The following is a 23,884-nucleotide window of genomic DNA, read 5'->3' as shown; positions in this document are numbered from 1 at the left end:
TCTGGCGGCCTGCGCCCTCTGTCCCTGTGACCGCAGGCTCTGCCGTGGGAGGCGGGATCCCACGTAGAGGTCGCGCGCTGGCTGCCCTGTCTTGGGTTGAGCGACGGAGCGCGACGTGGAGCAGCACCCGACTGAGGCTCCCTGCTTCTCTGTCCCCTGGCGTCTTGCCCTGGACCCAGTGCACCACCTTGTGGCGAGCCCAGGTGTGGCGCGTCCCGCTGTGGGGCCCGCTGGGGTGCAGGACCCACTTTCTCATGGCTTCCGCACGTCCCTCCCCGCCCGCCTGGAGGGCAGTTGGGGAGCGGTCCCCAACGTGGCCTGGGACCAACCTCGCTGGTGACCCGTGTCGCGGGCGCGCGCCCCAGGAGAGTGTGGGGAGGGGAGAGGATTCGGGGACGTAGCTGTGAGGATTCGGTGTGCGTGGGTCTGGCGGGTGGCCCGGACGGGGTCGGGGTCGTGGTCACGGTGGGTCGTTGTGGTGGTGGTGGTGGTGGTGGTGCTGGGGGTGGTGGTGGTGGTGGGGGGGGTGGTGGCGAAGTCCCCGAAGACAAAAGGAGCAGCGAGGGAGGGAGGAGCAAAAGCCTACAGCACCCGGTATTCCCAGGCGGTCTCCCATCCAAGTACTAACCAGGCCCGACCCTGCTTAGCTTCCGAGATCAGACGAGATCGGGCGCGTTCAGGGTGGTATGGCCGTAGACGCTAGCCGCCGCCTCCGGGAGCCCCAAGAGCCTGCCGAGGGCCCCGGCGTGCGTCTCCACGCTGCTCTCCTGGCACGGCTGGGAGTCCGGGTGGGGGCTGGCAGCCCGGGGCCAGCGGCCAGAGGCCCCGCGCGCCTGCTCGGGCAGCCGGTCTCGCCCAGGTGGCCGCTGGGTGGCTTTCTTCCCGAGGTGTCCTGCTGCCAGGACGAGGGTCAAGTTTTCTCGGGGGAAAATTTCTCAGTGCTCTCGGGCGCTTGTTCTTCTGGGAATGTCCACTGCTGTGGCCAAGGCGGGGGACGCACAGCTCGGGCCAGGGCAAGCAGCCGCCCTCCTCCGTCGCCTCCTGGAGCCGTATCCTTGGGTGGGTGCGTGGCTCCCAGCGGAGGTCTCGGGGACCCTTCCGGTCCTCTTCGTCCGGAAAGCGCCACTGCCCCTCCAGCCCATCAGGAAAACGGCAGCCGCGCCCTTCGCCGACCCGCTCCGCCCTCCTCCACACTCAGGGCCTGGGGCTGCGGGGCTGAATCGTGAGGCTTTCCAGCCCAGGACTTCACCTCTGGCCCCTTTCACACCCGGGATCTTGGGAAGAAGAAACAAAACCAAACACAGCCAAAGCCATCTCCTCCGACCCGGGGCCCCTCCACATCCCTTCCGATCCCGGGTTCCTGCCGGCCTCCCGGGGCGTTTCTCCCAGGCAGGCCTTCGCGGCCACTACACGGGGCTGAGCACTCGAGTCCTCGGGCGTCACGGGGCCCGCGGCCACGCCAAGCACGCACGACTCACGGGTCTCGTCTGCTCCTGGGTGCCCTGGGCCTCTTCCCTGTGCCGCTGCTGGGTCTTGTGCCCCTGCTTGGCCTCCTTCAGACCCGGCCCCGTGCTACGCGGCCACGTGCTACAGGATCGTGCCAGCAGAACTGGCCCTGGCTGAGCCCCGTACCCACCCTCCTGCCATCCCTGGCCCTGCTAGCAAATGGCAGAGATCCTCTGGCCTCCGAGCCCAGACAAAAATCCTGATGCAGTTGGCCGAGGGGCCGCAAACCAAGGCTTCGCTTGTTCCCGCTCAGGCCCCAGCCATACCCTCTTGTCCTTCGGCTGCTCGTGTGTGGGGTGGGGGAGAGGAGGGTGCGTCCCCGTGCGTGCGTGCGTGGTCTGGGTGTCTCTGCGTGTGTGTGTGTGTGTGTGTGTGTGTGTTAGATGCCGTGCCTGGTGTAGGTGGGGAAGAGCAAGCCCTCACGCACAGAGCCCCATCACACACTGGGGCCGGGCCGAGGGGGTCAATCTGCTCGGCCTGATTGCGTTGGGCATACATTGCAGAAGGTGGGTTTTCCAAGGCGGAGCAGAGGGTCCCGGCACCTGAGGTTGTCCACGGGGAGAATGTCTGTTCCACGGGGGCAAGCGGTCCCTTCCGTCGTGCCCAAGCCCATGTGACCCCGAAGGCCAGGTGGCCCCGGTCCTTGAGCTGACTGAGGAGTGCTTTGAGACCCGGAGGGTGGCACAGGCGACTGGGCGCCAGCGGCGGCCCTCCCTCCCTTTGAGCGGGACGGGGAGCTGCCGCTGGCATCCGGAGCTCTGGCGGCCTGCGCCCTCTGTCCCTGTGACCGCAGGCTCTGCCGTGGGAGGCGGGATCCCACGTAGAGGTCGCGCGCTGGCTGCCCTGTCTTGGGTTGAGCGACGGAGCGCGACGTGGAGCAGCACCCGACTGAGGCTCCCTGCTTCTCTGTCCCCTGGCGTCTTGCCCTGGACCCAGTGCACCACCTTGTGGCGAGCCCAGGTGTGGCGCGTCCCGCTGTGGGGCCCGCTGGGGTGCAGGACCCACTTTCTCATGGCTTCCGCACGTCCCTCCCCGCCCGCCTGGAGGGCAGTTGGGGAGCGGTCCCCAACGTGGCCTGGGACCAACCTCGCTGGTGACCCGTGTCGCGGGCGCGCGCCCCAGGAGAGTGTGGGGAGGGGAGAGGATTCGGGGACGTAGCTGTGAGGATTCGGTGTGCGTGGGTCTGGCGGGTGGCCCGGACGGGGTCGGGGTCGTGGTCACGGTGGGTCGTTGTGGTGGTGGTGGTGGTGGTGGTGCTGGGGGTGGTGGTGGTGGTGGGGGGGGTGGTGGCGAAGTCCCCGAAGACAAAAGGAGCAGCGAGGGAGGGAGGAGCAAAAGCCTACAGCACCCGGTATTCCCAGGCGGTCTCCCATCCAAGTACTAACCAGGCCCGACCCTGCTTAGCTTCCGAGATCAGACGAGATCGGGCGCGTTCAGGGTGGTATGGCCGTAGACGCTAGCCGCCGCCTCCGGGAGCCCCAAGAGCCTGCCGAGGGCCCCGGCGTGCGTCTCCACGCTGCTCTCCTGGCACGGCTGGGAGTCCGGGTGGGGGCTGGCAGCCCGGGGCCAGCGGCCAGAGGCCCCGCGCGCCTGCTCGGGCAGCCGGTCTCGCCCAGGTGGCCGCTGGGTGGCTTTCTTCCCGAGGTGTCCTGCTGCCAGGACGAGGGTCAAGTTTTCTCGGGGGAAAATTTCTCAGTGCTCTCGGGCGCTTGTTCTTCTGGGAATGTCCACTGCTGTGGCCAAGGCGGGGGACGCACAGCTCGGGCCAGGGCAAGCAGCCGCCCTCCTCCGTCGCCTCCTGGAGCCGTATCCTTGGGTGGGTGCGTGGCTCCCAGCGGAGGTCTCGGGGACCCTTCCGGTCCTCTTCGTCCGGAAAGCGCCACTGCCCCTCCAGCCCATCAGGAAAACGGCAGCCGCGCCCTTCGCCGACCCGCTCCGCCCTCCTCCACACTCAGGGCCTGGGGCTGCGGGGCTGAATCGTGAGGCTTTCCAGCCCAGGACTTCACCTCTGGCCCCTTTCACACCCGGGATCTTGGGAAGAAGAAACAAAACCAAACACAGCCAAAGCCATCTCCTCCGACCCGGGGCCCCTCCACATCCCTTCCGATCCCGGGTTCCTGCCGGCCTCCCGGGGCGTTTCTCCCAGGCAGGCCTTCGCGGCCACTACACGGGGCTGAGCACTCGAGTCCTCGGGCGTCACGGGGCCCGCGGCCACGCCAAGCACGCACGACTCCCGGGTCTCGTCTGCTCCTGGGTGCCCTGGGCCTCTTCCCTGTGCCGCTGCTGGGTCTTGTGCCCCTGCTTGGCCTCCTTCAGACCCGGCCCCGTGCTACGCGGCCACGTGCTACAGGATCGTGCCAGCAGAACTGGCCCTGGCTGAGCCCCGTACCCACCCTCCTGCCATCCCTGGCCCTGCTAGCAAATGGCAGAGATCCTCTGGCCTCCGAGCCCAGACAAAAATCCTGATGCAGTTGGCCGAGGGGCCGCAAACCAAGGCTTCGCTTGTTCCCGCTCAGGCCCCAGCCATACCCTCTTGTCCTTCGGCTGCTCGTGTGTGGGGTGGGGGAGAGGAGGGTGCGTCCCCGTGCGTGCGTGCGTGGTCTGGGTGTCTCTGCGTGGTGTGTGTGTGTGTGTGTGTGTGTTAGATGCCGTGCCTGGTGTAGGTGGGGAAGAGCAAGCCCTCACGCACAGAGCCCCATCACACACTGGGGCCGGGCCGAGGGGGTCAATCTGCTCGGCCTGATTGCGTTGGGCATACATTGCAGAAGGTGGGTTTTCCAAGGCGGAGCAGAGGGTCCCGGCACCTGAGGTTGTCCACGGGGAGAATGTCTGTTCCACGGGGGCAAGCGGTCCCTTCCGTCGTGCCCAAGCCCATGTGACCCCGAAGGCCAGGTGGCCCCGGTCCTTGAGCTGACTGAGGAGTGCTTTGAGACCCGGAGGGTGGCACAGGCGACTGGGCGCCAGCGGCGGCCCTCCCTCCCTTTGAGCGGGACGGGGAGCTGCCGCTGGCATCCGGAGCTCTGGCGGCCTGCGCCCTCTGTCCCTGTGACCGCAGGCTCTGCCGTGGGAGGCGGGATCCCACGTAGAGGTCGCGCGCTGGCTGCCCTGTCTTGGGTTGAGCGACGGAGCGCGACGTGGAGCAGCACCCGACTGAGGCTCCCTGCTTCTCTGTCCCCTGGCGTCTTGCCCTGGACCCAGTGCACCACCTTGTGGCGAGCCCAGGTGTGGCGCGTCCCGCTGTGGGGCCCGCTGGGGTGCAGGACCCACTTTCTCATGGCTTCCGCACGTCCCTCCCCGCCCGCCTGGAGGGCAGTTGGGGAGCGGTCCCCAACGTGGCCTGGGACCAACCTCGCTGGTGACCCGTGTCGCGGGCGCGCGCCCCAGGAGAGTGTGGGGAGGGGAGAGGATTCGGGGACGTAGCTGTGAGGATTCGGTGTGCGTGGGTCTGGCGGGTGGCCCGGACGGGGTCGGGGTCGTGGTCACGGTGGGTCGTTGTGGTGGTGGTGGTGGTGGTGGTGCTGGGGGTGGTGGTGGTGGTGGGGGGGGTGGTGGCGAAGTCCCCGAAGACAAAAGGAGCAGCGAGGGAGGGAGGAGCAAAAGCCTACAGCACCCGGTATTCCCAGGCGGTCTCCCATCCAAGTACTAACCAGGCCCGACCCTGCTTAGCTTCCGAGATCAGACGAGATCGGGCGCGTTCAGGGTGGTATGGCCGTAGACGCTAGCCGCCGCCTCCGGGAGCCCCAAGAGCCTGCCGAGGGCCCCGGCGTGCGTCTCCACGCTGCTCTCCTGGCACGGCTGGGAGTCCGGGTGGGGGCTGGCAGCCCGGGGCCAGCGGCCAGAGGCCCCGCGCGCCTGCTCGGGCAGCCGGTCTCGCCCAGGTGGCCGCTGGGTGGCTTTCTTCCCGAGGTGTCCTGCTGCCAGGACGAGGGTCAAGTTTTCTCGGGGGAAAATTTCTCAGTGCTCTCGGGCGCTTGTTCTTCTGGGAATGTCCACTGCTGTGGCCAAGGCGGGGGACGCACAGCTCGGGCCAGGGCAAGCAGCCGCCCTCCTCCGTCGCCTCCTGGAGCCGTATCCTTGGGTGGGTGCGTGGCTCCCAGCGGAGGTCTCGGGGACCCTTCCGGTCCTCTTCGTCCGGAAAGCGCCACTGCCCCTCCAGCCCATCAGGAAAACGGCAGCCGCGCCCTTCGCCGACCCGCTCCGCCCTCCTCCACACTCAGGGCCTGGGGCTGCGGGGCTGAATCGTGAGGCTTTCCAGCCCAGGACTTCACCTCTGGCCCCTTTCACACCCGGGATCTTGGGAAGAAGAAACAAAACCAAACACAGCCAAAGCCATCTCCTCCGACCCGGGGCCCCTCCACATCCCTTCCGATCCCGGGTTCCTGCCGGCCTCCCGGGGCGTTTCTCCCAGGCAGGCCTTCGCGGCCACTACACGGGGCTGAGCACTCGAGTCCTCGGGCGTCACGGGGCCCGCGGCCACGCCAAGCACGCACGACTCCCGGGTCTCGTCTGCTCCTGGGTGCCCTGGGCCTCTTCCCTGTGCCGCTGCTGGGTCTTGTGCCCCTGCTTGGCCTCCTTCAGACCCGGCCCCGTGCTACGCGGCCACGTGCTACAGGATCGTGCCAGCAGAACTGGCCCTGGCTGAGCCCCGTACCCACCCTCCTGCCATCCCTGGCCCTGCTAGCAAATGGCAGAGATCCTCTGGCCTCCGAGCCCAGACAAAAATCCTGATGCAGTTGGCCGAGGGGCCGCAAACCAAGGCTTCGCTTGTTCCCGCTCAGGCCCCAGCCATACCCTCTTGTCCTTCGGCTGCTCGTGTGTGGGGTGGGGGAGAGGAGGGTGCGTCCCCGTGCGTGCGTGCGTGGTCTGGGTGTCTCTGCGTGGTGTGTGTGTGTGTGTGTGTGTGTGTTAGATGCCGTGCCTGGTGTAGGTGGGGAAGAGCAAGCCCTCACGCACAGAGCCCCATCACACACTGGGGCCGGGCCGAGGGGGTCAATCTGCTCGGCCTGATTGCGTTGGGCATACATTGCAGAAGGTGGGTTTTCCAAGGCGGAGCAGAGGGTCCCGGCACCTGAGGTTGTCCACGGGGAGAATGTCTGTTCCACGGGGGCAAGCGGTCCCTTCCGTCGTGCCCAAGCCCATGTGACCCCGAAGGCCAGGTGGCCCCGGTCCTTGAGCTGACTGAGGAGTGCTTTGAGACCCGGAGGGTGGCACAGGCGACTGGGCGCCAGCGGCGGCCCTCCCTCCCTTTGAGCGGGACGGGGAGCTGCCGCTGGCATCCGGAGCTCTGGCGGCCTGCGCCCTCTGTCCCTGTGACCGCAGGCTCTGCCGTGGGAGGCGGGATCCCACGTAGAGGTCGCGCGCTGGCTGCCCTGTCTTGGGTTGAGCGACGGAGCGCGACGTGGAGCAGCACCCGACTGAGGCTCCCTGCTTCTCTGTCCCCTGGCGTCTTGCCCTGGACCCAGTGCACCACCTTGTGGCGAGCCCAGGTGTGGCGCGTCCCGCTGTGGGGCCCGCTGGGGTGCAGGACCCACTTTCTCATGGCTTCCGCACGTCCCTCCCCGCCCGCCTGGAGGGCAGTTGGGGAGCGGTCCCCAACGTGGCCTGGGACCAACCTCGCTGGTGACCCGTGTCGCGGGCGCGCGCCCCAGGAGAGTGTGGGGAGGGGAGAGGATTCGGGGACGTAGCTGTGAGGATTCGGTGTGCGTGGGTCTGGCGGGTGGCCCGGACGGGGTCGGGGTCGTGGTCACGGTGGGTCGTTGTGGTGGTGGTGGTGGTGGTGGTGCTGGGGGTGGTGGTGGTGGTGGGGGGGGTGGTGGCGAAGTCCCCGAAGACAAAAGGAGCAGCGAGGGAGGGAGGAGCAAAAGCCTACAGCACCCGGTATTCCCAGGCGGTCTCCCATCCAAGTACTAACCAGGCCCGACCCTGCTTAGCTTCCGAGATCAGACGAGATCGGGCGCGTTCAGGGTGGTATGGCCGTAGACGCTAGCCGCCGCCTCCGGGAGCCCCAAGAGCCTGCCGAGGGCCCCGGCGTGCGTCTCCACGCTGCTCTCCTGGCACGGCTGGGAGTCCGGGTGGGGGCTGGCAGCCCGGGGCCAGCGGCCAGAGGCCCCGCGCGCCTGCTCGGGCAGCCGGTCTCGCCCAGGTGGCCGCTGGGTGGCTTTCTTCCCGAGGTGTCCTGCTGCCAGGACGAGGGTCAAGTTTTCTCGGGGGAAAATTTCTCAGTGCTCTCGGGCGCTTGTTCTTCTGGGAATGTCCACTGCTGTGGCCAAGGCGGGGGACGCACAGCTCGGGCCAGGGCAAGCAGCCGCCCTCCTCCGTCGCCTCCTGGAGCCGTATCCTTGGGTGGGTGCGTGGCTCCCAGCGGAGGTCTCGGGGACCCTTCCGGTCCTCTTCGTCCGGAAAGCGCCACTGCCCCTCCAGCCCATCAGGAAAACGGCAGCCGCGCCCTTCGCCGACCCGCTCCGCCCTCCTCCACACTCAGGGCCTGGGGCTGCGGGGCTGAATCGTGAGGCTTTCCAGCCCAGGACTTCACCTCTGGCCCCTTTCACACCCGGGATCTTGGGAAGAAGAAACAAAACCAAACACAGCCAAAGCCATCTCCTCCGACCCGGGGCCCCTCCACATCCCTTCCGATCCCGGGTTCCTGCCGGCCTCCCGGGGCGTTTCTCCCAGGCAGGCCTTCGCGGCCACTACACGGGGCTGAGCACTCGAGTCCTCGGGCGTCACGGGGCCCGCGGCCACGCCAAGCACGCACGACTCCCGGGTCTCGTCTGCTCCTGGGTGCCCTGGGCCTCTTCCCTGTGCCGCTGCTGGGTCTTGTGCCCCTGCTTGGCCTCCTTCAGACCCGGCCCCGTGCTACGCGGCCACGTGCTACAGGATCGTGCCAGCAGAACTGGCCCTGGCTGAGCCCCGTACCCACCCTCCTGCCATCCCTGGCCCTGCTAGCAAATGGCAGAGATCCTCTGGCCTCCGAGCCCAGACAAAAATCCTGATGCAGTTGGCCGAGGGGCCGCAAACCAAGGCTTCGCTTGTTCCCGCTCAGGCCCCAGCCATACCCTCTTGTCCTTCGGCTGCTCGTGTGTGGGGTGGGGGAGAGGAGGGTGCGTCCCCGTGCGTGCGTGCGTGGTCTGGGTGTCTCTGCGTGGTGTGTGTGTGTGTGTGTGTGTGTGTTAGATGCCGTGCCTGGTGTAGGTGGGGAAGAGCAAGCCCTCACGCACAGAGCCCCATCACACACTGGGGCCGGGCCGAGGGGGTCAATCTGCTCGGCCTGATTGCGTTGGGCATACATTGCAGAAGGTGGGTTTTCCAAGGCGGAGCAGAGGGTCCCGGCACCTGAGGTTGTCCACGGGGAGAATGTCTGTTCCACGGGGGCAAGCGGTCCCTTCCGTCGTGCCCAAGCCCATGTGACCCCGAAGGCCAGGTGGCCCCGGTCCTTGAGCTGACTGAGGAGTGCTTTGAGACCCGGAGGGTGGCACAGGCGACTGGGCGCCAGCGGCGGCCCTCCCTCCCTTTGAGCGGGACGGGGAGCTGCCGCTGGCATCCGGAGCTCTGGCGGCCTGCGCCCTCTGTCCCTGTGACCGCAGGCTCTGCCGTGGGAGGCGGGATCCCACGTAGAGGTCGCGCGCTGGCTGCCCTGTCTTGGGTTGAGCGACGGAGCGCGACGTGGAGCAGCACCCGACTGAGGCTCCCTGCTTCTCTGTCCCCTGGCGTCTTGCCCTGGACCCAGTGCACCACCTTGTGGCGAGCCCAGGTGTGGCGCGTCCCGCTGTGGGGCCCGCTGGGGTGCAGGACCCACTTTCTCATGGCTTCCGCACGTCCCTCCCCGCCCGCCTGGAGGGCAGTTGGGGAGCGGTCCCCAACGTGGCCTGGGACCAACCTCGCTGGTGACCCGTGTCGCGGGCGCGCGCCCCAGGAGAGTGTGGGGAGGGGAGAGGATTCGGGGACGTAGCTGTGAGGATTCGGTGTGCGTGGGTCTGGCGGGTGGCCCGGACGGGGTCGGGGTCGTGGTCACGGTGGGTCGTTGTGGTGGTGGTGGTGGTGGTGGTGCTGGGGGTGGTGGTGGTGGTGGGGGGGGTGGTGGCGAAGTCCCCGAAGACAAAAGGAGCAGCGAGGGAGGGAGGAGCAAAAGCCTACAGCACCCGGTATTCCCAGGCGGTCTCCCATCCAAGTACTAACCAGGCCCGACCCTGCTTAGCTTCCGAGATCAGACGAGATCGGGCGCGTTCAGGGTGGTATGGCCGTAGACGCTAGCCGCCGCCTCCGGGAGCCCCAAGAGCCTGCCGAGGGCCCCGGCGTGCGTCTCCACGCTGCTCTCCTGGCACGGCTGGGAGTCCGGGTGGGGGCTGGCAGCCCGGGGCCAGCGGCCAGAGGCCCCGCGCGCCTGCTCGGGCAGCCGGTCTCGCCCAGGTGGCCGCTGGGTGGCTTTCTTCCCGAGGTGTCCTGCTGCCAGGACGAGGGTCAAGTTTTCTCGGGGGAAAATTTCTCAGTGCTCTCGGGCGCTTGTTCTTCTGGGAATGTCCACTGCTGTGGCCAAGGCGGGGGACGCACAGCTCGGGCCAGGGCAAGCAGCCGCCCTCCTCCGTCGCCTCCTGGAGCCGTATCCTTGGGTGGGTGCGTGGCTCCCAGCGGAGGTCTCGGGGACCCTTCCGGTCCTCTTCGTCCGGAAAGCGCCACTGCCCCTCCAGCCCATCAGGAAAACGGCAGCCGCGCCCTTCGCCGACCCGCTCCGCCCTCCTCCACACTCAGGGCCTGGGGCTGCGGGGCTGAATCGTGAGGCTTTCCAGCCCAGGACTTCACCTCTGGCCCCTTTCACACCCGGGATCTTGGGAAGAAGAAACAAAACCAAACACAGCCAAAGCCATCTCCTCCGACCCGGGGCCCCTCCACATCCCTTCCGATCCCGGGTTCCTGCCGGCCTCCCGGGGCGTTTCTCCCAGGCAGGCCTTCGCGGCCACTACACGGGGCTGAGCACTCGAGTCCTCGGGCGTCACGGGGCCCGCGGCCACGCCAAGCACGCACGACTCCCGGGTCTCGTCTGCTCCTGGGTGCCCTGGGCCTCTTCCCTGTGCCGCTGCTGGGTCTTGTGCCCCTGCTTGGCCTCCTTCAGACCCGGCCCCGTGCTACGCGGCCACGTGCTACAGGATCGTGCCAGCAGAACTGGCCCTGGCTGAGCCCCGTACCCACCCTCCTGCCATCCCTGGCCCTGCTAGCAAATGGCAGAGATCCTCTGGCCTCCGAGCCCAGACAAAAATCCTGATGCAGTTGGCCGAGGGGCCGCAAACCAAGGCTTCGCTTGTTCCCGCTCAGGCCCCAGCCATACCCTCTTGTCCTTCGGCTGCTCGTGTGTGGGGTGGGGGAGAGGAGGGTGCGTCCCCGTGCGTGCGTGCGTGGTCTGGGTGTCTCTGCGTGGTGTGTGTGTGTGTGTGTGTGTGTGTTAGATGCCGTGCCTGGTGTAGGTGGGGAAGAGCAAGCCCTCACGCACAGAGCCCCATCACACACTGGGGCCGGGCCGAGGGGGTCAATCTGCTCGGCCTGATTGCGTTGGGCATACATTGCAGAAGGTGGGTTTTCCAAGGCGGAGCAGAGGGTCCCGGCACCTGAGGTTGTCCACGGGGAGAATGTCTGTTCCACGGGGGCAAGCGGTCCCTTCCGTCGTGCCCAAGCCCATGTGACCCCGAAGGCCAGGTGGCCCCGGTCCTTGAGCTGACTGAGGAGTGCTTTGAGACCCGGAGGGTGGCACAGGCGACTGGGCGCCAGCGGCGGCCCTCCCTCCCTTTGAGCGGGACGGGGAGCTGCCGCTGGCATCCGGAGCTCTGGCGGCCTGCGCCCTCTGTCCCTGTGACCGCAGGCTCTGCCGTGGGAGGCGGGATCCCACGTAGAGGTCGCGCGCTGGCTGCCCTGTCTTGGGTTGAGCGACGGAGCGCGACGTGGAGCAGCACCCGACTGAGGCTCCCTGCTTCTCTGTCCCCTGGCGTCTTGCCCTGGACCCAGTGCACCACCTTGTGGCGAGCCCAGGTGTGGCGCGTCCCGCTGTGGGGCCCGCTGGGGTGCAGGACCCACTTTCTCATGGCTTCCGCACGTCCCTCCCCGCCCGCCTGGAGGGCAGTTGGGGAGCGGTCCCCAACGTGGCCTGGGACCAACCTCGCTGGTGACCCGTGTCGCGGGCGCGCGCCCCAGGAGAGTGTGGGGAGGGGAGAGGATTCGGGGACGTAGCTGTGAGGATTCGGTGTGCGTGGGTCTGGCGGGTGGCCCGGACGGGGTCGGGGTCGTGGTCACGGTGGGTCGTTGTGGTGGTGGTGGTGGTGGTGGTGGTGCTGGGGGTGGTGGTGGTGGTGGGGGGGGTGGTGGCGAAGTCCCCGAAGACAAAAGGAGCAGCGAGGGAGGGAGGAGCAAAAGCCTACAGCACCCGGTATTCCCAGGCGGTCTCCCATCCAAGTACTAACCAGGCCCGACCCTGCTTAGCTTCCGAGATCAGACGAGATCGGGCGCGTTCAGGGTGGTATGGCCGTAGACGCTAGCCGCCGCCTCCGGGAGCCCCAAGAGCCTGCCGAGGGCCCCGGCGTGCGTCTCCACGCTGCTCTCCTGGCACGGCTGGGAGTCCGGGTGGGGGCTGGCAGCCCGGGGCCAGCGGCCAGAGGCCCCGCGCGCCTGCTCGGGCAGCCGGTCTCGCCCAGGTGGCCGCTGGGTGGCTTTCTTCCCGAGGTGTCCTGCTGCCAGGACGAGGGTCAAGTTTTCTCGGGGGAAAATTTCTCAGTGCTCTCGGGCGCTTGTTCTTCTGGGAATGTCCACTGCTGTGGCCAAGGCGGGGGACGCACAGCTCGGGCCAGGGCAAGCAGCCGCCCTCCTCCGTCGCCTCCTGGAGCCGTATCCTTGGGTGGGTGCGTGGCTCCCAGCGGAGGTCTCGGGGACCCTTCCGGTCCTCTTCGTCCGGAAAGCGCCACTGCCCCTCCAGCCCATCAGGAAAACGGCAGCCGCGCCCTTCGCCGACCCGCTCCGCCCTCCTCCACACTCAGGGCCTGGGGCTGCGGGGCTGAATCGTGAGGCTTTCCAGCCCAGGACTTCACCTCTGGCCCCTTTCACACCCGGGATCTTGGGAAGAAGAAACAAAACCAAACACAGCCAAAGCCATCTCCTCCGACCCGGGGCCCCTCCACATCCCTTCCGATCCCGGGTTCCTGCCGGCCTCCCGGGGCGTTTCTCCCAGGCAGGCCTTCGCGGCCACTACACGGGGCTGAGCACTCGAGTCCTCGGGCGTCACGGGGCCCGCGGCCACGCCAAGCACGCACGACTCCCGGGTCTCGTCTGCTCCTGGGTGCCCTGGGCCTCTTCCCTGTGCCGCTGCTGGGTCTTGTGCCCCTGCTTGGCCTCCTTCAGACCCGGCCCCGTGCTACGCGGCCACGTGCTACAGGATCGTGCCAGCAGAACTGGCCCTGGCTGAGCCCCGTACCCACCCTCCTGCCATCCCTGGCCCTGCTAGCAAATGGCAGAGATCCTCTGGCCTCCGAGCCCAGACAAAAATCCTGATGCAGTTGGCCGAGGGGCCGCAAACCAAGGCTTCGCTTGTTCCCGCTCAGGCCCCAGCCATACCCTCTTGTCCTTCGGCTGCTCGTGTGTGGGGTGGGGGAGAGGAGGGTGCGTCCCCGTGCGTGCGTGCGTGGTCTGGGTGTCTCTGCGTGGTGTGTGTGTGTGTGTGTGTGTGTGTTAGATGCCGTGCCTGGTGTAGGTGGGGAAGAGCAAGCCCTCACGCACAGAGGCCCCATCACACACTGGGGCCGGGCCGAGGGGGTCAATCTGCTCGGCCTGATTGCGTTGGGCATACATTGCAGAAGGTGGGTTTTCCAAGGCGGAGCAGAGGGTCCCGGCACCTGAGGTTGTCCACGGGGAGAATGTCTGTTCCACGGGGGCAAGCGGTCCCTTCCGTCGTGCCCAAGCCCATGTGACCCCGAAGGCCAGGTGGCCCCGGTCCTTGAGCTGACTGAGGAGTGCTTTGAGACCCGGAGGGTGGCACAGGCGACTGGGCGCCAGCGGCGGCCCTCCCTCCCTTTGAGCGGGACGGGGAGCTGCCGCTGGCATCCGGAGCTCTGGCGGCCTGCGCCCTCTGTCCCTGTGACCGCAGGCTCTGCCGTGGGAGGCGGGATCCCACGTAGAGGTCGCGCGCTGGCTGCCCTGTCTTGGGTTGAGCGACGGAGCGCGACGTGGAGCAGCACCCGACTGAGGCTCCCTGCTTCTCTGTCCCCTGGCGTCTTGCCCTGGACCCAGTGCACCACCTTGTGGCGAGCCCAGGTGTGGCGCATCCCACTGTGGGGCCCGCTGGGGTGCAGGACCCACTTTCTCATGGCTTCCGCACGTCCCTCCCCGCCCGCCTGGAGGGCAGTTGGGGAGCGGTCCCCAACGTGGCCTGGGACCAACCTCGCTGGTGACCCGTGTCGCGGGCGCGCGCCCCAGGAGAGTGTGGGGAGGGGAGAGGATTCGGGGACGTAGCTGTGAGGATTCGGTGTGCGTGGGTCTGGCGGGTGGCCCGGACGGGGTCGGGGTCGTGGTCACGGTGGGTCGTTGTGGTGGTGGTGGTGGTGGTGGTGCTGGGGGTGGTGGTGGTGGTGGGGGGGGTGGTGGCGAAGTCCCCGAAGACAAAAGGAGCAGCGAGGGAGGGAGGAGCAAAAGCCTACAGCACCCGGTATTCCCAGGCGGTCTCCCATCCAAGTACTAACCAGGCCCGACCCTGCTTAGCTTCCGAGATCAGACGAGATCGGGCGCGTTCAGGGTGGTATGGCCGTAGACGCTAGCCGCCGCCTCCGGGAGCCCCAAGAGCCTGCCGAGGGCCCCGGCGTGCGTCTCCACGCTGCTCTCCTGGCACGGCTGGGAGTCCGGGTGGGGGCTGGCAGCCCGGGGCCAGCGGCCAGAGGCCCCGCGCGCCTGCTCGGGCAGCCGGTCTCGCCCAGGTGGCCGCTGGGTGGCTTTCTTCCCGAGGTGTCCTGCTGCCAGGACGAGGGTCAAGTTTTCTCGGGGGAAAATTTCTCAGTGCTCTCGGGCGCTTGTTCTTCTGGGAATGTCCACTGCTGTGGCCAAGGCGGGGGACGCACAGCTCGGGCCAGGGCAAGCAGCCGCCCTCCTCCGTCGCCTCCTGGAGCCGTATCCTTGGATGGGTGCGTGGCTCCCAGCGGAGGTCTCGGGGACCCTTCCGGTCCTCTTCGTCCGGAAAGCGCCACTGCCCCTCCAGCCCATCAGGAAAACGGCAGCCGCGCCCTTCGCCGACCCGCTCCGCCCTCCTCCACACTCAGGGCCTGGGGCTGCGGGGCTGAATCGTGAGGCTTTCCAGCCCAGGACTTCACCTCTGGCCCCTTTCACACCCGGGATCTTGGGAAGAAGAAACAAAACCAAACACAGCCAAAGCCATCTCCTCCGACCCGGGGCCCCTCCACATCCCTTCCGATCCCGGGTTCCTGCCGGCCTCCCGGGGCGTTTCTCCCAGGCAGGCCTTCGCGGCCACTACACGGGGCTGAGCACTCGAGTCCTCGGGCGTCACGGGGCCCGCGGCCACGCCAAGCACGCACGACTCCCGGGTCTCGTCTGCTCCTGGGTGCCCTGGGCCTCTTCCCTGTGCCGCTGCTGGGTCTTGTGCCCCTGCTTGGCCTCCTTCAGACCCGGCCCCGTGCTACGCGGCCACGTGCTACAGGATCGTGCCAGCAGAACTGGCCCTGGCTGAGCCCCGTACCCACCCTCCTGCCATCCCTGGCCCTGCTAGCAAATGGCAGAGATCCTCTGGCCTCCGAGCCCAGACAAAAATCCTGATGCAGTTGGCCGAGGGGCCGCAAACCAAGGCTTCGCTTGTTCCCGCTCAGGCCCCAGCCATACCCTCTTGTCCTTCGGCTGCTCGTGTGTGGGGTGGGGGAGAGGAGGGTGCGTCCCCGTGCGTGCGTGCGTGGTCTGGGTGTCTCTGCGTGGTGTGTGTGTGTGTGTGTGTGTGTGTGTGTGTTAGATGCCGTGCCTGGTGTAGGTGGGGAAGAGCAAGCCCTCACGCACAGAGCCCCATCACACACTGGGGCCGGGCCGAGGGGGTCAATCTGCTCGGCCTGATTGCGTTGGGCATACATTGCAGAAGGTGGGTTTTCCAAGGCGGAGCAGAGGGTCCCGGCACCTGAGGTTGTCCACGGGGAGAATGTCTGTTCCACGGGGGCAAGCGGTCCCTTCCGTCGTGCCCAAGCCCATGTGACCCCGAAGGCCAGGTGGCCCCGGTCCTTGAGCTGACTGAGGAGTGCTTTGAGACCCGGAGGGTGGCACAGGCGACTGGGCGCCAGCGGCGGCCCTCCCTCCCTTTGAGCGGGACGGGGAGCTGCCGCTGGCATCCGGAGCTCTGGCGGCCTGCGCCCTCTGTCCCTGTGACCGCAGGCTCTGCCGTGGGAGGCGGGATCCCACGTAGAGGTCGCGCGCTGGCTGCCCTGTCTTGGGTTGAGCGACGGAGCGCGACGTGGAGCAGCACCCGACTGAGGCTCCCTGCTTCTCTGTCCCCTGGCGTCTTGCCCTGGACCCAGTGCACCACCTTGTGGCGAGCCCAGGTGTGGCGCGTCCCGCTGTGGGGCCCGCTGGGGTGCAGGACCCACTTTCTCATGGCTTCCGCACGTCCCTCCCCGCCCGCCTGGAGGGCAGTTGGGGAGCGGTCCCCAACGTGGCCTGGGACCAACCTCGCTGGTGACCCGTGTCGCGGGCGCGCGCCCCAGGAGAGTGTGGGGAGGGGAGAGGATTCGGGGACGTAGCTGTGAGGATTCGGTGTGCGTGGGTCTGGCGGGTGGCCCGGACGGGGTCGGGGTCGTGGTCACGGTGGGTCGTTGTGGTGGTGGTGGTGGTGGTGGTGCTGGGGGTGGTGGTGGTGGTGGGGGGGGTGGTGGCGAAGTCCCCGAAGACAAAAGGAGCAGCGAGGGAGGGAGGAGCAAAAGCCTACAGCACCCGGTATTCCCAGGCGGTCTCCCATCCAAGTACTAACCAGGCCCGACCCTGCTTAGCTTCCGAGATCAGACGAGATCGGGCGCGTTCAGGGTGGTATGGCCGTAGACGCTAGCCGCCGCCTCCGGGAGCCCCAAGAGCCTGCCGAGGGCCCCGGCGTGCGTCTCCACGCTGCTCTCCTGGCACGGCTGGGAGTCCGGGTGGGGGCTGGCAGCCCGGGGCCAGCGGCCAGAGGCCCCGCGCGCCTGCTCGGGCAGCCGGTCTCGCCCAGGTGGCCGCTGGGTGGCTTTCTTCCCGAGGTGTCCTGCTGCCAGGACGAGGGTCAAGTTTTCTCGGGGGAAAATTTCTCAGTGCTCTCGGGCGCTTGTTCTTCTGGGAATGTCCACTGCTGTGGCCAAGGCGGGGGACGCACAGCTCGGGCCAGGGCAAGCAGCCGCCCTCCTCCGTCGCCTCCTGGAGCCGTATCCTTGGGTGGGTGCGTGGCTCCCAGCGGAGGTCTCGGGGACCCTTCCGGTCCTCTTCGTCCGGAAAGCGCCACTGCCCCTCCAGCCCATCAGGAAAACGGCAGCCGCGCCCTTCGCCGACCCGCTCCGCCCTCCTCCACACTCAGGGCCTGGGGCTGCGGGGCTGAATCGTGAGGCTTTCCAGCCCAGGACTTCACCTCTGGCCCCTTTCACACCCGGGATCTTGGGAAGAAGAAACAAAACCAAACACAGCCAAAGCCATCTCCTCCGACCCGGGGCCCCTCCACATCCCTTCCGATCCCGGGTTCCTGCCGGCCTCCCGGGGCGTTTCTCCCAGGCAGGCCTTCGCGGCCACTACACGGGGCTGAGCACTCGAGTCCTCGGGCGTCACGGGGCCCGCGGCCACGCCAAGCACGCACGACTCCCGGGTCTCGTCTGCTCCTGGGTGCCCTGGGCCTCTTCCCTGTGCCGCTGCTGGGTCTTGTGCCCCTGCTTGGCCTCCTTCAGACCCGGCCCCGTGCTACGCGGCCACGTGCTACAGGATCGTGCCAGCAGAACTGGCCCTGGCTGAGCCCCGTACCCACCCTCCTGCCATCCCTGGCCCTGCTAGCAAATGGCAGAGATCCTCTGGCCTCCGAGCCCAGACAAAAATCCTGATGCAGTTGGCCGAGGGGCCGCAAACCAAGGCTTCGCTTGTTCCCGCTCAGGCCCCAGCCATACCCTCTTGTCCTTCGGCTGCTCGTGTGTGGGGTGGGGGAGAGGAGGGTGCGTCCCCGTGCGTGCGTGCGTGGTCTGGGTGTCTCTGCGTGGTGTGTGTGTGTGTGTGTGTGTGTGTTAGATGCCGTGCCTGGTGTAGGTGGGGAAGAGCAAGCCCTCACGCACAGAGCCCCATCACACACTGGGGCCGGGCCGAGGGGGTCAATCTGCTCGGCCTGATTGCGTTGGGCATACATTGCAGAAGGTGGGTTTTCCAAGGCGGAGCAGAGGGTCCCGGCACCTGAGGTTGTCCACGGGGAGAATGTCTGTTCCACGGGGGCAAGCGGTCCCTTCCGTCGTGCCCAAGCCCATGTGACCCCGAAGGCCAGGTGGCCCCGGTCCTTGAGCTGACTGAGGAGTGCTTTGAGACCCGGAGGGTGGCACAGGCGACTGGGCGCCAGCGGCGGCCCTCCCTCCCTTTGAGCGGGACGGGGAGCTGCCGCTGGCATCCGGAGCTCTGGCGGCCTGCGCCCTCTGTCCCTGTGACCGCAGGCTCTGCCGTGGGAGGCGGGATCCCACGTAGAGGTCGCGCGCTGGCTGCCCTGTCTTGGGTTGAGCGACGGAGCGCGACGTGGAGCAGCACCCGACTGAGGCTCCCTGTTTCTCTGTCCCCTGGCGTCTTGCCCTGGACCCAGTGCACCACCTTGTGGCGAGCCCAGGTGTGGCGCGTCCCGCTGTGGGGCCCGCTGGGGTGCAGGACCCACTTTCTCATGGCTTCCGCACGTCCCTCCCCGCCCGCCTGGAGGGCAGTTGGGGAGCGGTCCCCAACGTGGCCTGGGACCAACCTCGCTGGTGACCCGTGTCGCGGGCGCGCGCCCCAGGAGAGTGTGGGGAGGGGAGAGGATTCGGGGACGTAGCTGTGAGGATTCGGTGTGCGTGGGTCTGGCGGGTGGCCCGGACGGGGTCGGGGTCGTGGTCACGGTGGGTCGTTGTGGTGGTGGTGGTGGTGGTGGTGCTGGGGGTGGTGGTGGTGGTGGGGGGGGTGGTGGCGAAGTCCCCGAAGACAAAAGGAGCAGCGAGGGAGGGAGGAGCAAAAGCCTACAGCACCCGGTATTCCCAGGCGGTCTCCCATCCAAGTACTAACCAGGCCCGACCCTGCTTAGCTTCCGAGATCAGACGAGATCGGGCGCGTTCAGGGTGGTATGGCCGTAGACGCTAGCCGCCGCCTCCGGGAGCCCCAAGAGCCTGCCGAGGGCCCCGGCGTGCGTCTCCACGCTGCTCTCCTGGCACGGCTGGGAGTCCGGGTGGGGGCTGGCAGCCCGGGGCCAGCGGCCAGAGGCCCCGCGCGCCTGCTCGGGCAGCCGGTCTCGCCCAGGTGGCCGCTGGGTGGCTTTCTTCCCGAGGTGTCCTGCTGCCAGGACGAGGGTCAAGTTTTCTCGGGGGAAAATTTCTCAGTGCTCTCGGGCGCTTGTTCTTCTGGGAATGTCCACTGCTGTGGCCAAGGCGGGGGACGCACAGCTCGGGCCAGGGCAAGCAGCCGCCCTCCTCCGTCGCCTCCTGGAGCCGTATCCTTGGGTGGGTGCGTGGCTCCGAGCGGAGGTCTCGGATACCCTTCCGGTCCTCTTCGTCCGGAAAGCGCCACTGCCCCTCCAGCCCATCAGGAAAACGGCAGCCGCGCCCTTCGCCGACCCGCTCCGCCCTCCTCCACACTCAGGGCCTGGGGCTGCGGGGCTGAATCGTGAGGCTTTCCAGCCCAGGACTTCACCTCTGGCCCCTTTCACACCCGGGATCTTGGGAAGAAGAAACAAAACCAAACACAGCCAAAGCCATCTCCTCCGACCCGGGGCCCCTCCACATCCCTTCCGATCCCGGGTTCCTGCCGGCCTCCCGGGGCGTTTCTCCCAGGCAGGCCTTCGCGGCCACTACACGGGGCTGAGCACTCGAGTCCTCGGGCGTCACGGGGCCCGCGGCCACGCCAAGCACGCACGACTCCCGGGTCTCGTCTGCTCCTGGGTGCCCTGGGCCTCTTCCCTGTGCCGCTGCTGGGTCTTGTGCCCCTGCTTGGCCTCCTTCAGACCCGGCCCCGTGCTACGCGGCCACGTGCTACAGGATCGTGCCAGCAGAACTGGCCCTGGCTGAGCCCCGTACCCACCCTCCTGCCATCCCTGGCCCTGCTAGCAAATGGCAGAGATCCTCTGGCCTCCGAGCCCAGACAAAAATCCTGATGCAGTTGGCCGAGGGGCCGCAAACCAAGGCTTCGCTTGTTCCCGCTCAGGCCCCAGCCATACCCTCTTGTCCTTCGGCTGCTCGTGTGTGGGGTGGGGGAGAGGAGGGTGCGTCCCCGTGCGTGCGTGCGTGGTCTGGGTGTCTCTGCGTGGTGTGTGTGTGTGTGTGTGTGTGTGTTAGATGCCGTGCCTGGTGTAGGTGGGGAAGAGCAAGCCCTCACGCACAGAGCCCCATCACACACTGGGGCCGGGCCGAGGGGGTCAATCTGCTCGGCCTGATTGCGTTGGGCATACATTGCAGAAGGTGGGTTTTCCAAGGCGGAGCAGAGGGTCCCGGCACCTGAGGTTGTCCACGGGGAGAATGTCTGTTCCACGGGGGCAAGCGGTCCCTTCCGTCGTGCCCAAGCCCATGTGACCCCGAAGGCCAGGTGGCCCCGGTCCTTGAGCTGACTGAGGAGTGCTTTGAGACCCGGAGGGTGGCACAGGCGACTGGGCGCCAGCGGCGGCCCTCCCTCCCTTTGAGCGGGACGGGGAGCTGCCGCTGGCATCCGGAGCTCTGGCGGCCTGCGCCCTCTGTCCCTGTGACCGCAGGCTCTGCCGTGGGAGGCGGGATCCCACGTAGAGGTCGCGCGCTGGCTGCCCTGTCTTGGGTTGAGCGACGGAGCGCGACGTGGAGCAGCACCCGACTGAGGCTCCCTGCTTCTCTGTCCCCTGGCGTCTTGCCCTGGACCCAGTGCACCACCTTGTGGCGAGCCCAGGTGTGGCGCGTCCCGCTGTGGGGCCCGCTGGGGTGCAGGACCCACTTTCTCATGGCTTCCGCACGTCCCTCCCCGCCCGCCTGGAGGGCAGTTGGGGAGCGGTCCCCAACGTGGCCTGGGACCAACCTCGCTGGTGACCCGTGTCGCGGGCGCGCGCCCCAGGAGAGTGTGGGGAGGGGAGAGGATTCGGGGACGTAGCTGTGAGGATTCGGTGTGCGTGGGTCTGGCGGGTGGCCCGGACGGGGTCGGGGTCGTGGTCACGGTGGGTCGTTGTGGTGGTGGTGGTGGTGGTGGTGCTGGGGGTGGTGGTGGTGGTGGGGGGGGTGGTGGCGAAGTCCCCGAAGACAAAAGGAGCAGCGAGGGAGGGAGGAGCAAAAGCCTACAGCACCCGGTATTCCCAGGCGGTCTCCCATCCAAGTACTAACCAGGCCCGACCCTGCTTAGCTTCCGAGATCAGACGAGATCGGGCGCGTTCAGGGTGGTATGGCCGTAGACGCTAGCCGCCGCCTCCGGGAGCCCCAAGAGCCTGCCGAGGGCCCCGGCGTGCGTCTCCACGCTGCTCTCCTGGCACGGCTGGGAGTCCGGGTGGGGGCTGGCAGCCCGGGGCCAGCGGCCAGAGGCCCCGCGCGCCTGCTCGGGCAGCCGGTCTCGCCCAGGTGGCCGCTGGGTGGCTTTCTTCCCGAGGTGTCCTGCTGCCAGGACGAGGGTCAAGTTTTCTCGGGGGAAAATTTCTCAGTGCTCTCGGGCGCTTGTTCTTCTGGGAATGTCCACTGCTGTGGCCAAGGCGGGGGACGCACAGCTCGGGCCAGGGCAAGCAGCCGCCCTCCTCCGTCGCCTCCTGGAGCCGTATCCTTGGGTGGGTGCGTGGCTCCCAGCGGAGGTCTCGGGGACCCTTCCGGTCCTCTTCGTCCGGAAAGCGCCACTGCCCCTCCAGCCCATCAGGAAACCGGCAGCCGCGCCCTTCGCCGACCCGCTCCGCCCTCCTCCACACTCAGGGCCTGGGGCTGCGGGGCTGAATCGTGAGGCTTTCCAGCCCAGGACTTCACCTCTGGCCCCTTTCACACCCGGGATCTTGGGAAGAAGAAACAAAACCAAACACAGCCAAAGCCATCTCCTCCGACCCGGGGCCCCTCCACATCCCTTCCGATCCCGGGTTCCTGCCGGCCTCCCGGGGCGTTTCTCCCAGGCAGGCCTTCGCGGCCACTACACGGGGCTGAGCACTCGAGTCCTCGGGCGTCACGGGGCCCGCGGCCACGCCAAGCACGCACGACTCCCGGGTCTCGTCTGCTCCTGGGTGCCCTGGGCCTCTTCCCTGTGCCGCTGCTGGGTCTTGTGCCCCTGCTTGGCCTCCTTCAGACCCGGCCCCGTGCTACGCGGCCACGTGCTACAGGATCGTGCCAGCAGAACTGGCCCTGGCTGAGCCCCGTACCCACCCTCCTGCCATCCCTGGCCCTGCTAGCAAATGGCAGAGATCCTCTGGCCTCCGAGCCCAGACAAAAATCCTGATGCAGTTGGCCGAGGGGCCGCAAACCAAGGCTTCGCTTGTTCCCGCTCAGGCCCCAGCCATACCCTCTTGTCCTTCGGCTGCTCGTGTGTGGGGTGGGGGAGAGGAGGGTGCGTCCCCGTGCGTGCGTGCGTGGTCTGGGTGTCTCTGCGTGGTGTGTGTGTGTGTGTGTGTGTGTGTTAGATGCCGTGCCTGGTGTAGGTGGGGAAGAGCAAGCCCTCACGCACAGAGCCCCATCACACACTGGGGCCGGGCCGAGGGGGTCAATCTGCTCGGCCTGATTGCGTTGGGCATACATTGCAGAAGGTGGGTTTTCCAAGGCGGAGCAGAGGGTCCCGGCACCTGAGGTTGTCCACGGGGAGAATGTCTGTTCCACGGGGGCAAGCGGTCCCTTCCGTCGTGCCCAAGCCCATGTGACCCCGAAGGCCAGGTGGCCCCGGTCCTTGAGCTGACTGAGGAGTGCTTTGAGACCCGGAGGGTGGCACAGGCGACTGGGCGCCAGCGGCGGCCCTCCCTCCCTTTGAGCGGGACGGGGAGCTGCCGCTGGCATCCGGAGCTCTGGCGGCCTGAGCCCTCTGTCCCTGTGACCGCAGGCTCTGCCGTGGGAGGCGGGATCCCACGTAGAGGTCGCGCGCTGGCTGCCCTGTCTTGGGTTGAGCGACGGAGCGCGACGTGGAGCAGCACCCGACTGAGGCTCCCTGCTTCTCTGTCCCCTGGCGTCTTGCCCTGGACCCAGTGCACCACCTTGTGGCGAGCCCAGGTGTGGCGCGTCCCGCTGTGGGGCCCGCTGGGGTGCAGGACCCACTTTCTCATGGCTTCCGCACGTCCCTCCCCGCCCGCCTGGAGGGCAGTTGGGGAGCGGTCCCCAACGTGGCCTGGGACCAACCTCGCTGGTGACCCGTGTCGCGGGCGCGCGCCCCAGGAGAGTGTGGGGAGGGGAGAGGATTCGGGGACGTAGCTGTGAGGATTCGGTGTGCGTGGGTCTGGCGGGTGGCCCGGACGGGGTCGGGGTCGTGGTCACGGTGGGTCGTTGTGGTGGTGGTGGTGGTGGTGGTGCTGGGGGTGGTGGTGGTGGTGGGGGGGGTGGTGGCGAAGTCCCCGAAGACAAAAGGAGCAGCGAGGGAGGGAGGAGCAAAAGCCTACAGCACCCGGTATTCCCAGGCGGTCTCCCATCCAAGTACTAACCAGGCCCGACCCTGCTTAGCTTCCGAGATCAGACGAGATCGGGCGCGTTCAGGGTGGTATGGCCGTAGACGCTAGCCGCCGCCTCCGGGAGCCCCAAGAGCCTGCCGAGGGCCCCGGCGTGCGTCTCCACGCTGCTCTCCTGGCACGGCTGGGAGTCCGGGTGGGGGCTGGCAGCCCGGGGCCAGCGGCCAGAGGCCCCGCGCGCCTGCTCGGGCAGCCGGTCTCGCCCAGGTGGCCGCTGGGTGGCTTTCTTCCCGAGGTGTCCTGCTGCCAGGACGAGGGTCAAGTTTTCTCGGGGGAAAATTTCTCAGTGCTCTCGGGCGCTTGTTCTTCTGGGAATGTCCACTGCTGTGGCCAAGGCGGGGGACGCACAGCTCGGGCCAGGGCAAGCAGCCGCCCTCCTCCGTCGCCTCCTGGAGCCGTATCCTTGGGTGGGTGCGTGGCTCCCAGCGGAGGTCTCGGGGACCCTTCCGGTCCTCTTCGTCCGGAAAGCGCCACTGCCCCTCCAGCCCATCAGGAAAACGGCAGCCGCGCCCTTCGCCGACCCGCTCCGCCCTCCTCCACACTCAGGGCCTGGGGCTGCGGGGCTGAATCGTGAGGCTTTCCAGC

General features: G+C 67.9%; 11 non-coding genes across 11 annotated transcripts; all 11 read right to left on the bottom strand.

Annotated features, from left to right (window-relative positions):
- Positions 1–579: 579 nt before the first annotated feature.
- Positions 580–698, bottom strand: LOC141411767 (5S ribosomal RNA). The gene has a single exon (XR_012436606.1). It is a non-coding gene; the product is annotated as a 5S ribosomal RNA (ribosomal RNA).
- A 2,144-nt stretch (positions 699–2,842) lies between these two features.
- LOC141411766 (5S ribosomal RNA) lies at positions 2,843–2,961 on the bottom strand. Its single transcript, XR_012436605.1, has one exon. It is a non-coding gene; the product is annotated as a 5S ribosomal RNA (ribosomal RNA).
- Positions 2,962–5,104: 2,143 nt separating this feature from the next.
- LOC141411764 (5S ribosomal RNA) lies at positions 5,105–5,223 on the bottom strand. Its single transcript, XR_012436603.1, has one exon. It is a non-coding gene; the product is annotated as a 5S ribosomal RNA (ribosomal RNA).
- Positions 5,224–7,368: 2,145 nt separating this feature from the next.
- Positions 7,369–7,487, bottom strand: LOC141411763 (5S ribosomal RNA). The gene has a single exon (XR_012436602.1). It is a non-coding gene; the product is annotated as a 5S ribosomal RNA (ribosomal RNA).
- A 2,145-nt stretch (positions 7,488–9,632) lies between these two features.
- Positions 9,633–9,751, bottom strand: LOC141411762 (5S ribosomal RNA). Its single transcript, XR_012436601.1, has one exon. It is a non-coding gene; the product is annotated as a 5S ribosomal RNA (ribosomal RNA).
- A 2,148-nt stretch (positions 9,752–11,899) lies between these two features.
- On the bottom strand, positions 11,900–12,018 carry LOC141411761 (5S ribosomal RNA). The gene has a single exon (XR_012436600.1). It is a non-coding gene; the product is annotated as a 5S ribosomal RNA (ribosomal RNA).
- Positions 12,019–14,164: 2,146 nt separating this feature from the next.
- On the bottom strand, positions 14,165–14,283 carry LOC141411760 (5S ribosomal RNA). Its single transcript, XR_012436599.1, has one exon. It is a non-coding gene; the product is annotated as a 5S ribosomal RNA (ribosomal RNA).
- Positions 14,284–16,434: 2,151 nt separating this feature from the next.
- LOC141411759 (5S ribosomal RNA) lies at positions 16,435–16,553 on the bottom strand. The gene has a single exon (XR_012436598.1). It is a non-coding gene; the product is annotated as a 5S ribosomal RNA (ribosomal RNA).
- A 2,145-nt stretch (positions 16,554–18,698) lies between these two features.
- On the bottom strand, positions 18,699–18,817 carry LOC141411758 (5S ribosomal RNA). The gene has a single exon (XR_012436597.1). It is a non-coding gene; the product is annotated as a 5S ribosomal RNA (ribosomal RNA).
- Positions 18,818–20,962: 2,145 nt separating this feature from the next.
- Positions 20,963–21,081, bottom strand: LOC141411757 (5S ribosomal RNA). Its single transcript, XR_012436596.1, has one exon. It is a non-coding gene; the product is annotated as a 5S ribosomal RNA (ribosomal RNA).
- A 2,145-nt stretch (positions 21,082–23,226) lies between these two features.
- LOC141411756 (5S ribosomal RNA) lies at positions 23,227–23,345 on the bottom strand. The gene has a single exon (XR_012436595.1). It is a non-coding gene; the product is annotated as a 5S ribosomal RNA (ribosomal RNA).
- Between the last annotated feature and the right edge of the window lie 539 nt (positions 23,346–23,884).

Source organism: Castor canadensis, chromosome 10 (genome assembly GCF_047511655.1).
Source record: "Castor canadensis chromosome 10, mCasCan1.hap1v2, whole genome shotgun sequence".
Classification (NCBI taxonomy): Eukaryota; Metazoa; Chordata; class Mammalia; order Rodentia; family Castoridae; genus Castor; species Castor canadensis.
This window is presented reverse-complemented; position numbering and strand designations above follow the sequence as displayed.